The sequence below is a fragment of the Macaca nemestrina genome, chromosome 1 (genome assembly GCF_043159975.1).
Source record: "Macaca nemestrina isolate mMacNem1 chromosome 1, mMacNem.hap1, whole genome shotgun sequence".
NCBI classification, from domain to species: domain Eukaryota; kingdom Metazoa; phylum Chordata; class Mammalia; order Primates; family Cercopithecidae; genus Macaca; species Macaca nemestrina.
Genome location: NC_092125.1, coordinates 24,903,190 through 24,915,368, shown reverse-complemented (window position 1 = coordinate 24,915,368; position 12,179 = coordinate 24,903,190). Strand labels below are relative to the sequence as shown.

At 38.7% G+C, this 12,179-nt stretch overlaps 1 non-coding gene across 1 annotated transcript; it reads right to left on the bottom strand.

Annotated features, from left to right (window-relative positions):
• Nucleotides 1-4,931: 4,931 nt before the first annotated feature.
• LOC112428710 (small nucleolar RNA U13) lies at nucleotides 4,932-5,032 on the bottom strand. Its single transcript, XR_003020758.2, has one exon. It is a non-coding gene; the product is annotated as a small nucleolar RNA U13 (small nucleolar RNA).
• Between the last annotated feature and the right edge of the window lie 7,147 nt (nucleotides 5,033-12,179).

Genomic DNA, 12,179 nt, shown 5'->3' with positions numbered 1-12,179 from the left:
CTTCTCTGGCGAGGCACCTCTTTGAAGCTTGCAGCTGATTCCTGTAGAGCTGGGCTGTCCAGTTACTGGACAGGGAATGATTTGCTCAGAGCAATACAATGAAAATAAAAGAGCCCCTGAATGAAAGTTTTTCCCAACCTGAGAGTCCTCCTAGACTCCACTTTCTTTTCAAGTCAACTAGTGGCCAGTTTTGAAGATCTTATCCCTTTAGCATCTCTTCTATGAGTCTTCCTCCTCACCATTCTCCTTTCTGTTGCAGCATTGTTCTGAGGCATAGAGACCTAGCCTCATCTGCTTATATATTCCTGGTTTGGAGCAAACCTTGTTTTCTGCCCATTGGTAGCCCTTCAAGCCAGCTTTATGCAAAACCGGGGAAGTGGCCTCTGCATGGGCAAGTGTCTAAATTAAGCATTTCAACCTTCATAAAAGGATGTCACTCTAACCCCACTCCACCCTTCTTGGCTGGCTTAAATTTAAGAATATTTGCACTTAAATCCAAAGAATATTTGCACCTCAGAAATTTCAAGAGATATAAGTTTGGACTTACTGCTGATTGATACATTTCAAAACTTCCAATAAAAGAAATAATACAGAGAGCGGTACAAAGTATAGAATATTCTTTACTTTGTCCTTGTCTCAAGCCAAGCCATCGGATCTGCATCTTCGGTTGGAATCACCTTGGGTCCCTCTGAAATTCTTTTACATAACTACTTTAGTGTTATTCCACTGGGCATCATTGTAGGAAATTGTTAGAAGCAATATTAGGTCTCTCATTTTTTTATTTATCGCTAGAGTATTGTTGACACTGTTCACTACATTGTAAATTACTCGTTGATGAAAATCCACCAGATAATTTTCTCTCAGGTCTGCTTACTAGGAAGATTTTTGCTGCTCAGTTTTTTTTTTTTTTTTTTCATGATCTTGGCTCACTGAAACCTCCACCTCCTGGGTTCAAGTGATTCTCCTGCCTCAGCCTCCCAAGTAGCTGGGATTACAGGCGTCTGCCACCATGCCCAGCTAATTTTTGTATTTTCAGTAGAGACGAGGTTTCGCCATGTTGGCCAGCCTGGTCTCAAAGTCCTGACCTCAGGTGATCTGCCTGCCTTGGCCTCCCAAAGTGCTGGGATTACAGGCATGAGCCACTGCACGGGGCCTCTTTTTTTTTTTTTTCTATTCCCATTAGGTCTTAAGTTTTTGCTACTCATAAGCAAGTCCGCTATAGACACATTGTGTTAAGGACACCATGAATTATATACAACTTGTGCTTTCCTTATTGCAATGATTGCTAGGAAGTTCAGAGTCAAACTTATATATGTCAAGGAACTGTTTAGAATTTTTTCCAAATGGAGTTGGTGAACTAACTTTGTCCATGATTTCATCTCTCTCTCCTTTTTTGCCCTCATTTTATCTTCACAGTGACTTTGCCTTTATTTAGTTCTCATCTTTTATGTATTTGTGGAATCCACCTTAAGTCCTCTTGAAAACAAGACAGGATTGAGTAGCAGTGAATACGAATAATAAAAACAGCTGTGGGGAGTGAGGTATAAGCGCCTGGAGCTGGGGGTTGGGGAGGGGAGAGTTTTGGCTGATTCAGCTCCTCGGGAGTCACAGGCCTGGATGAGGGGCATGACATGGAGGACATGCCCTGGGTGAGGGTGTGCGGTGAGAAAGCAGCCGAGCACGGGTTCTGAGGACAGCTTTCTAACAGATGGAGGAGATGACAGTGAAAGGCCTGCAGCGAGGCTGGAAGAAAGCCCGAGAGAGGACGGGCTGGGAAGCAGGAGAATATAGGTTCTTCCCTTTGAAAGTATTTTAAACAAGCCCATCATGTTTCTATTCTGCCCTTTTCCTCATAAAATCAACAAGAGGAACTGCACAGTTGAAAGACTTAATTGAGCATAGTTTATTTGGCTTGGCAGGCTTCTATGGGTTTTTTTTTTTTTTTTTTTCTCTCCTGAACTAAAAAAAAAAAAAAAAAAAAAAAAAAAAAAAAAAAAAAAAAAAAAGGCTACCCACGGAGAGAGAAGCTTTTCTGTTTCCACCTAAAGTTCACTTCCCACATTCCCAGCAGCCTTGGCAGACCCCTGTCAGTGTGGTCTACGGCGAAAATAAGCGAACCTTCCAGCACTTTCAGTCTGAGAGCACGCCCTGATCCACCAGCGGACCCCCCAGGGAGCCAGGGCCCAGCCTCTTCAAGCTCCTGTGGCCGAAGGTGACGTCAACACCCACTGCGCGCCTTCAGAGCAGCAGCGAGGCGGAAGTGGATTTCTGTAGAGAGGCACCTGGACGCATAATTTAGTCTACTTTCACTGCCTCCCCCACTTGGCAATCAAAACCGGAGATGCTTTTGAGCTTTCTTTTGTGCTGCCCAGAGAGGAGATGGGCTTATTGTGCCAATGGGCAATTATTTCATATCGCTCGACAGAGCACAGGCTGCAGATGTCTTGGAGCAGGAGCTTTGCAAGGTGGATTCAAAGTGTCTCGTCTCACCAGGCATCCAGGAAGAGGCTTCAGACACCCTGCGGGAATACTTAGTGAGCAGCTTTCTAGACACATCAGCCTCACAACTAGTCAGTCTCCGTGTCTCAGTATCTTGTGGTGTGCGTATACCAGCTAGAGGTTGTCCAGGGTGGGGACAGTGTATTAGAGGAACATGAACAATCAGCTGAGGAAATGAAAGAAGAATTGAATTTTATAAAGCATATTCAAAGTTATGACCCATTTTAATCTTCACAGCCACATTATCAGCCAGGCATTATTCATCTCAGTTTACAGATGAGGAAACCAAGGCTCGGGATATTAAAGTGACTTGTCAAGGATCACGCAGCTGGTTAGTGACAAAGATAGAGCCCAAACTTAGGTCTAACTATTTTAGTTCTGGACTGTCTTACAGATTTTTTTTTCCCCCAAAAAGAGATTGAGAACCCTTAAATAAAAATGTTAGTTGCTTAAGTACAATTCTTCATACCATAAGCCTTAGTCTCTCCCTTCAGGAACAATCTATATGGTTTATCAGCTCAGGGCAGCTTTCCTCCTCTCCCAGCATGTTACTTTCATCTTCTTGTTGCGATTTTTCTCTAACTGGCTTTCATTGTCTTTTTTTATGAAACTAAAAACATCCTGCAGTTCCTTTGAACCCACTCCATGACAGGGGAGAGCTCTGTAGCTTGGCAGGGGAACAGTTAAGCAGAGCAGAGAAACAATGCCACTATCAAATATCGCCCAAGGTCCCATTAATAAGGGTTGTTCTCCAGACCAGACAGGACCAAAGGGCAGGGTTGTATTTATGTTATTTCTGCTCCCTTAACTTCTCTATCAGTTTGATGCCATGGAAATAATCGAGGAAGACCTGAAAACCAGGTGCTCTGGCTTTGTGTGACTTTGAACAGTGGCAAGGTCTCTGGAGTTTTTTCCCTCTTATTGATAAGAGAATGAGTCAGGAAGCGGTTCAAGATCCTCTTCTAGCACCAACAGTCATCTGTATGGAAGAAACCAGCATTTTTACCTCTGCTTTTGACTTATCAGTGGGGTTGACCTGCAATTTATGAATATGGCAAATGGGAATATGGGGAAAATCATATGAAAGAATAGTCTATTCTTTTAGAGATGATCTTTCAGCCTGAATCAGGAGAATAATGTCATTTCTTTTTCCATTACTTTCTGAGGAAGGAAAATATGTTCACTCTTGTATCTCCAGTGCCTAAAACAGTGCTTGGACATAGCGTGTGTTCAACAAATATTACTTGAATTAATGAATTAATAAAATAAACTTAAATATCCAAGAAATGCAATATTTCTTAAATTTCAAAACTGTAATTAATACTTGAAAATCTTTGTGTTTTTATCCATGTGCTAAGTACATGTCTGTGATACTCCATCATCCCCATACCCACCCTCCAATTGAGTTTCCATAGGACCTGAGGTCTCTTTGGCAATTCAGATCTTGCTAGAATTTAAGGCTGTGTTAGTTAACAAAAATACAATAACTTGAAACATGAGGAAAAGCCTCATCAGAGATATGAACAGACAATGCACAGGAAAAGAAGTGAGAATTACACTTAACCCTGGGAAAAGATGCTCAATATCATTCACTTATAAGTGTAAATTGAAGCTACACTAAGATACCATTTCCCACCAGTAAGATTGGCAAAAATCCAACATTTGGACAACATACTTTATTGGTGAGGCTAAGGTGAAACAAACACTCTTGTACATTGCTGGTAGGAATAAAAAATGGCATCATCACGATGGAGGGGAATGGGGGAAATTTAGCAATATTATATGCGCATCTACCATTTGACTCAGCAATCATACTGAAATTTATCTTTTAAAAATCTAGATTTTAGAACACTATCCCAAAGCCACAATAGCAAAAATATGACACTGTGTATGTATAAGGTACTGTTACAACATTATTTGTAATAACAAAAGACTGGCGACAATCAGAATCGATAGCACAATAGTTAAATAAACAATGCTTCAGGCACAAAATGATACACTGCAGTGTAAAATGGGGATTATCTCTATACAGTAAGTGATCTCTAGGGTATATTGTTAAATGAAAAAAGCAAAGTGAAGAAAAATATGTGTAGTAAGCTACCATTTACATATGAAAGAAAGAGTAGAACCTATCTACCTATCTCTGTAGGTATGCATTTGCTTACATTATAAAAACCAATAAGGGAATAAAAAATATTTTTAAATAGCTGTATAGAAGACGAGAGGGAGGAATATATTTTATCTTTGAATATTCCAAATATTTGTCCCTTTAGAAACATAAATTTTTTTAAATTATAAAACAAAATTAAATAAAAACATAATCCCCCAAAGCAAAAATAAAATAAGTGATTGTATTTGTATAGCCAGTAAACACCATTATGAAACAAAGAGAAATGAACTCAAATGACTTTATTTTATTTTGTATTTTTTCATGTCAGATGGGTAATGTGGCCATGCTGTAACAAGGTTCAAGGGGGCACATCTCACACGTGCACATGCGAACTCAATCATCACACTTAAGCTACAAAAGCAACCTCAAATGATTTTTTTTTTTTTATTTTTGAGACTATGTCTCTGATCTTGGGTCACTGCAGACTCCCCCTTCTGGGCTCAAGCAATCCTTCCACCTCGACCTTCCAAATAGCTTAAACCACAGGTACGTGCCACCACGCTCAGCTAAATTTTTAACTTTTTGTAGACACAATGTCTCACTATATTGCCCAGGCTGGTCTCAAACTCCTGGTCTCCAATGATCTTCCTGCCTTGGCCTCCCGAAGTACTTGGATTACAGGAATGAGCCACCATGCCCAGCCTTCAAATGACTTTAAAACAGCAATTTGGCCATATATTCCCATTGAGATCAAGCCTAAGGACAAAAAGAACAAAAAACACAAAAACAAAACCTTGAACTGTTCTCAGTAGTCATATTGTTGGTGGTAGAGTTGGTATTGCTATTTTAAGACTGCCGTGTTGTAGGTTAAAGAAAAGTGATTATTTGGTTTCATTGAGAACTATATATTTTTGGTGTGGTTGAAAGGAGATACAGATTGGTGAGTTTAAGTCAGAACTGTAGACCTGTATTTCATTTGGAATATCTATATAAAATCATGACGTGTTTGATCTTAAAAACATATTTTCTAGTTCTGCCTACTGAAGAAACCCAGACAGAGTTTCTGACTGTAGTCAGGGATCCCCAAGACCAAACTCAGGTTCAGTGATTCTCTAGAAAAACTGGCAGAACTCAGCAAATCTGTTGTACTCATGGTTACAGTCCATTACAATGAAAAGATACAGATTAAAATCAGCAATGGAAAAAGGCACATAGGGTAGATTGCAAGAAAGACAACATACAAGCTTCAATTTTTCCCATCCCAGTGGAGTCATATGGACAGCCTTAATTTTTCCCAGCAATGATGTGTAGCAGCACAAACAAGGTAGTGCCAACTACAGAAGACTTTTTTTTTTTTTAATCTGGGGTTAGTAATGTGGGCATGAATTTCCAAAGGTCAACAAATACTGCATGGCCCAAGGCATCTATCAAAAATCACATTAATAGCATAGACTGCCCGGTATGGCCCAAGGTCCTGTAGAAACAGACATTCTTATCAGGAAAGATATCCCAAGGCCTTTGAAGTTATCTCCCAGGAGTTGGTCAAGGGCCAAACTTTTTTGGGAATGTACAGGGTTTGGGCAACCCATGCTTGCTGAGTTAATCCTTTGCTGCAAACTGACAGCAAGGCACCACTAGTACGCAGATTGTGGTAAATACCATTGCTGACAAACAAAAATAGGTCTTTTTGGAGAAATGGCTGAATCCAGGTCTAAGGAAGGAAATGTACAAGGTGAGCCTACAATATATTCAACTCAAACAACTCAACAGGAAAAAAACAAATAACTTCATTGAGTTATTTGTGAGCAAAGGATGTGAATAGACATTTCCCAAAAGAAAACATACAAATAGCCAACAGGTACATGAGGAAAATGTCCAACATTACTAACAATCAGAGAAGTATAGATCAAAACCACAATAAGTTATCATTGTACCCCAGTTAGAATGGCTATTAAAAAGGAAAAGTATCAGAGAATAAGGAAGTTATCAAAGATTATTAGAATTGTGTCACTAGGACTCAGACGTCAATCTAAATAAGTTTCTACTGGCCAAAGGACAGGATAACTTGAGCAATGATAATAAAGATAATTATTACAGTAAAAACTTTAAAAACCACATATCCATTTTTATAATGATACTAAAATAACCACAACAACTCATTGGTCCCCTTTGGAAGATGCTAGGAATAACCCACATTATTAATTTAAAAATGGGTAAATAAAATATTTGTCCTCTCTTTCTTAAATGATTAGAAAAACCAGATATTTGATATGGTGTGGAGGTAGAGGGGCTTCTCTTTGCAAAAGCATTTCCACTGAAAAGAAAAAGAAAAAGAATGGGATAGAATTATAGTATCGTTACGTTTCAAAATCTACTGAAGTAGTGGATTTGGGCAATGATCATCACCCCCAAAAAAGAAAACAACAGAGACTGTCCCTCCTATTAGAAGTACAAACACCACCTGTGAAGGCCTGAGGTGGGGGAAAAATGTGACCAAGTATGTAAATGTAATTGCCAGTTCATAAGTGATACAGGCCAGAGGAAAACATGTTAAATGATCTATTAGGGCAGCTAGCAGTCAGCAAAATCCAGACTATGGGAAACTACAGTATAACTATGGAAAACTACAGAGCTTGTTTTATCACAAAAATTTTTAAGTTTGCAGAAAATAAAGGGGGAACCTACAGAATAAAAAAGACATATCAATAAATTAGAATATATGATACTTATTTGCATCTCAATCCAAACTATCAAAGTGTAAAACAAAAAGCAAAACCAAAATCATTTCTAAGACAAGTGAGAAAATGTGAAGACTGACTACTGAATAATATTCAGGCATTATTATAAATTGATTTTAGGTGTGTACTGAGATTGCCTGATTTTTTTGGGTTTGTTTTTGTTCTTTTTAGTCCTTATCTTTCAGAGGCACAGATTGAAATCCTTATAAATTAAAATAGTATGTTTGAAATTTGCTTCAAAATAATCTGGTGGGAGGTATAGGGAATGGGTGGGGGTATAGGTAAAAAAAAAATTGCCATACTTGTATTGATAGCTGTTTAATCAGGGTGAGAAGTACACTAGATTCTTTATATGTTTTCTCTACTTTTTTATGTTTGAAATTTTCTATAATAAAAAGTTAAACCAACAAAAACAACAATAAAAACAAAAGCCCTGTATCAAATGACAAGATGGCCCCAGCATTTTGATTGAAAAAAAGAATAATAGGTAATCTCCCTCCCTCCCTTCCTTCCTTCCTTCCTTCCTTCTTTCCTTCCTTCCTTCCTTCCTTCTTCCCTCCCTCCCTCCCTTCCTTCCTTCTTTCTTTCCTTCCACACATATTTATCCATTATCTACTCTGTTCCAGGCAATGTAAAAATAGCAGTGAACAACTATAGTAACCAAAACAGCATGGTATTGTTATTAAAATAGACACGGAGAAAAATGGAACAGAATGGAGAACTGAGAAATAAAGCCACATATTTACAGCCAACTGACCTTTTACAAAACCAACAAGAACTTACACTGGAGAAAGGATACTCTCTTCAATAAATGGTGCTGGTAAAATTTGCCACATGCAGAAGAATGAAACTGGACTCCTAGCTCTCACCATATACAAAAATCAATTCAAAATGGATTAAAGACTTAAACATAAGACCTGAAACTATAAAAATACTAGAAGAAAACCTAGAGTAAACTCTAGGACATTGGTCTAGGCAAAGAATTCATGACTAAGACCTCAAAAGCACAGGCAACAAAACCAAAAATAGAAAAATGGGACCTAATTAAACTGAAAACTTTCTGCCTAGCAAAATAAATAATAAACAGAGTGAAGGGGGTTGAATGGGAGAAAATATTTGCAAACAATTCATCTGACAGGGTACTAATATCCAGAACATACAAGGAACTCAAACAACTCAATAGAAAAAACAACTCCATTAAAAAGCGAGCAAAGAATGTGAACAGATATTTCTCAGAATAAGACATACAAATGCTCAATAGGTATATGAAAAAATGTACAACAGCACTATCAGAGAAATGCAAATCAAAACCACAATGAGATATCATCATACCCCATACCCCTTTTTATAATGGCTACTATTAAAATGACAAAAAAATAATGGATGCTGCTGAGTATGTGGATAAAAGGGAACTCTTATACATTGTTGGTGGGAATGTAAATTAGTACGGCCACTATGGAAAACAGCATGGAGATTTCTCAGAAAACTAAAAATAGATTAACCTAGCAATCCCACTACTGGGTACCTACCCAAAGGAAAATAAATCAATATATCAAAGAGATACCTGCACTCACATGTTTATTGCAGCACTATTTACAATAGCAAAGATATGGTATCAACCTAAGTGTCCATCAACAGATGAATGGATAAAGAAAATGTGGTATACATACATGATGGAGTACTATTTGGCCTTCAAAAAGAATGAAAGCGTGTCATGTACAGCAACACTGATGGAACTGGAAGTCATTACCTTAAGTGAAATAAACCAGATACAAAAAGACAAATATCATATATTCTCACTTAAATGTGGGAGCTAAAATATTTGATTGTGTGGAGACAGAGAAGAGAAAGATAACAGAAAGGGTGAGTTGGGGGTAGGGGAAGGTTGAAGAGAAGTGGGCTAAAGCACACAAGTGTACAGTTATATGGAAATAATAAATTTAATGTTTGATAGCAGAGTAGGGAGACTATAGTTAATCAAAATGTATTATACTCAGGTGATGGACACCCTAAATACCTTGACTTGATCACTACACATTATATATATGTAATAAAATTTCACATGTATGCCATAAATTTGTCCAAATTAAAAAAAAAAAGCAGTGAACAAAGAGAAAGAAAAATTTCTTTTCCCCGTGGTGGGAAAAGGTAATCCTAAATAAAATGAATGAGTAAAACAAAGTATGTCCAATGCTTATAACTACAATGGTGAATAATAAATCAGGCCAGGGGGCTACAGAATATGGATAACTGCTATTTTGAAGAAGGGGTCAAGACCTCATTGAGAAGGTGACATTTGGGTCAACACCTGAGGAAGGTGAGGAGAGAGGTATGCAGATATCTACAGGAAGAGCATTCTGGGCAGATGAACCACCTAGGGCAAAGGCTTTGAGGCAGAAGTGTGCTTGGAGTATTTAAGGAAGAGCAAGGAGGACAGCGTGGCTGCAGCAGAGGGAGCAGAGGTGAGTGTGGGAAGCAAGGTCAGGGAGATAGTGCAGGGTCTTAGTGGCTACAGAAAGGACTTTGACTTTGAACTTTGACATGACTTAAGATGAAGAACCAGTACAGGTTTGTTTGTTTTTAAGCAACTTTATTGAAGTATGCATTAATTTCCTGGCGCCACCAAATAAATTGCCATCAATGTGTGGCTTAAAACAGTAGAATTTATTCTTTCACAGTTCTGGCAGCAAGAAGTCTGAAATTGGGATATCTGGAAGCTAAGCTCTGGGAAACTATAAAATTTTGAGGAAGGGAGATAATGAAAGAGCAGCTAAGACTGAGGAGCAACCAATAAGGCAAGAGCGAACCAAGAGGACGTGTGGTCCTAGAAGCCAAGTGAAGAAACTGTTTCAACTCTGTCTACAAAATATTGCTTATAGGTCAATTAAGTTGAGGACTGAGACTTGGACCATTTGATTTAGCAATGTGGAAGTCACTGGTGGCCTTGATAAGAGTAATTACAGTTGAGTGACATGGACAAATGCCTGATTGAGTTCAAGAGACAATGGGAGGAGAGAAATTGAGGACAGGAAGAAAAGATAATTCTTTTGAGAAGCTTTGCTCTAAAAGGGAGCCAATAATGAAGCAGTAGACAGAGAGGGGCTCAAGGGTTATTTTTATTTTTAATGAGAGATCTAATTGCACAGTGATGGGAATGATCCAATTGGGAGGGAACGATTAGTGATGCCAAAGGGGAGAACTGCTGGTTCAACACTCTGAGTCTAGGTTAAGATTTAGAGAAGGGGAGAGTTATTGGCCTTAAGAGGAGCACCAACAAGTTATTCATTCTAACAGGCAGGGTTGGGGGTGGAGTAGGGGGCACAGCATGTGGTGGTCAGAGCTTATAGAAGTTCTCTTCTGAATAATTCTTCCTCAGTGAAGTGTGAAGCTAAAAGTGAGGATGGGAAGGAGATGTTGGCATTTTAAGGAAAGAAGAGAAGGTATGAAAGAGTCATCTAAAAAAGAGGAGTTAGCAAGTGAGTGGAACAGGAAAAGAAAAGCATGACTGGAGAGATAGTGGATGAGGCAAATGCAGTAGTGTTAAGGGTTTCCTTGAGGGTGGTGGTCATGAATTCACAGTGAGACCAGGTAGCATGGCAGTGTGCTTTTCTTCAGCATTATTCAGATGTGTAGGTGTTGGTGTGAAGTAGGCAGAGAGTTGTGTTTAGCAAGGCTTTAGATTGTGCCACACAATTGTTTAGTAAGGGAAGTGGGAATGTATACCAGGGAGTGATCATAACACTTGATTGTGGACTTCGAACATGGTAAGGATCAAAGACAAAAGCATTGTATGACACAGGAAAAAATATGATTAAATTAATGGGTTGTAGGTCCTATTAAACCTACAAGTTCAAAAATAGGAGAATTGTTTAACTTGGGGTGACAGAATGTATGGGCTAAAAAATGGAGGTGGTGAGCAGAGAGTATAATGTTGAAATGGAAAGTATGGATTTGTGTTATTGGTATATGTCTAAGAAAGTGGACAGTAGAAGCAGGGTGAAGGGCAAATTCCTGTGGAGAGGATGTCAAAGAACCAAGACATCTGATCCGTGAGAAGATCATCTCATGAAGACTGAACTCTCCAAGAACTAAGGCAGAAGTAGTATTGGAGAGTGTGACAGAGCTCAGAGCTAAAATAATCAAAGAAGGAGTGGGAGTGATCTGGTGGAGTAGATGACAGCAACAATGAGGAAGAGTGGTAACATAACTTGTCAACCTCACCTTCCCCTGAAGTAAGTCATAAGACCCTCATGTGAGAGGTGCCCTTCCTGTATCTGGAGGAAAAGGAAAGGAACATTCTTATCTCTGAAGATCAAGAGATGCCAAAAAGCATATGAACAGGCAGGCCTCACTAAGTTTCTCTCAGTGCATTACCATTAGACCATACCAATTCATCCTACCATATTTCTCCATGACTATCCATTCTTTACCAAATCTATGATAAAAACACTCAGGTTTAATTGTTTATTCGAGTCTTTATTTCCTTATCAAGGCTCCTATGTCATATAGAACTTATAAATGTGTATGCTTTTCTCTTGCTAATCTGTTTTTGTTACAGGGTCTCGGCCATGAACCTAAGATGGGTAGAAGGAGAGATATCCCCCAACATCTCACATAACCATTTCCATTTTTTTCAAAGAGAGAATAAAGAATATATGACTGTATGCTTGATTGTTATAGTTCTGTAGGTGTATAATACTTTGGAAAAATGCTCAACAACTGGCCACATTGATTTCCTGGGGAAAGGAATTAAGTACATGGGGACAATGGTGTCATCCCCAGGGGTTACTGTGTATCCCTGGCAACTTTTGAATTTGAGCTACACACATGCC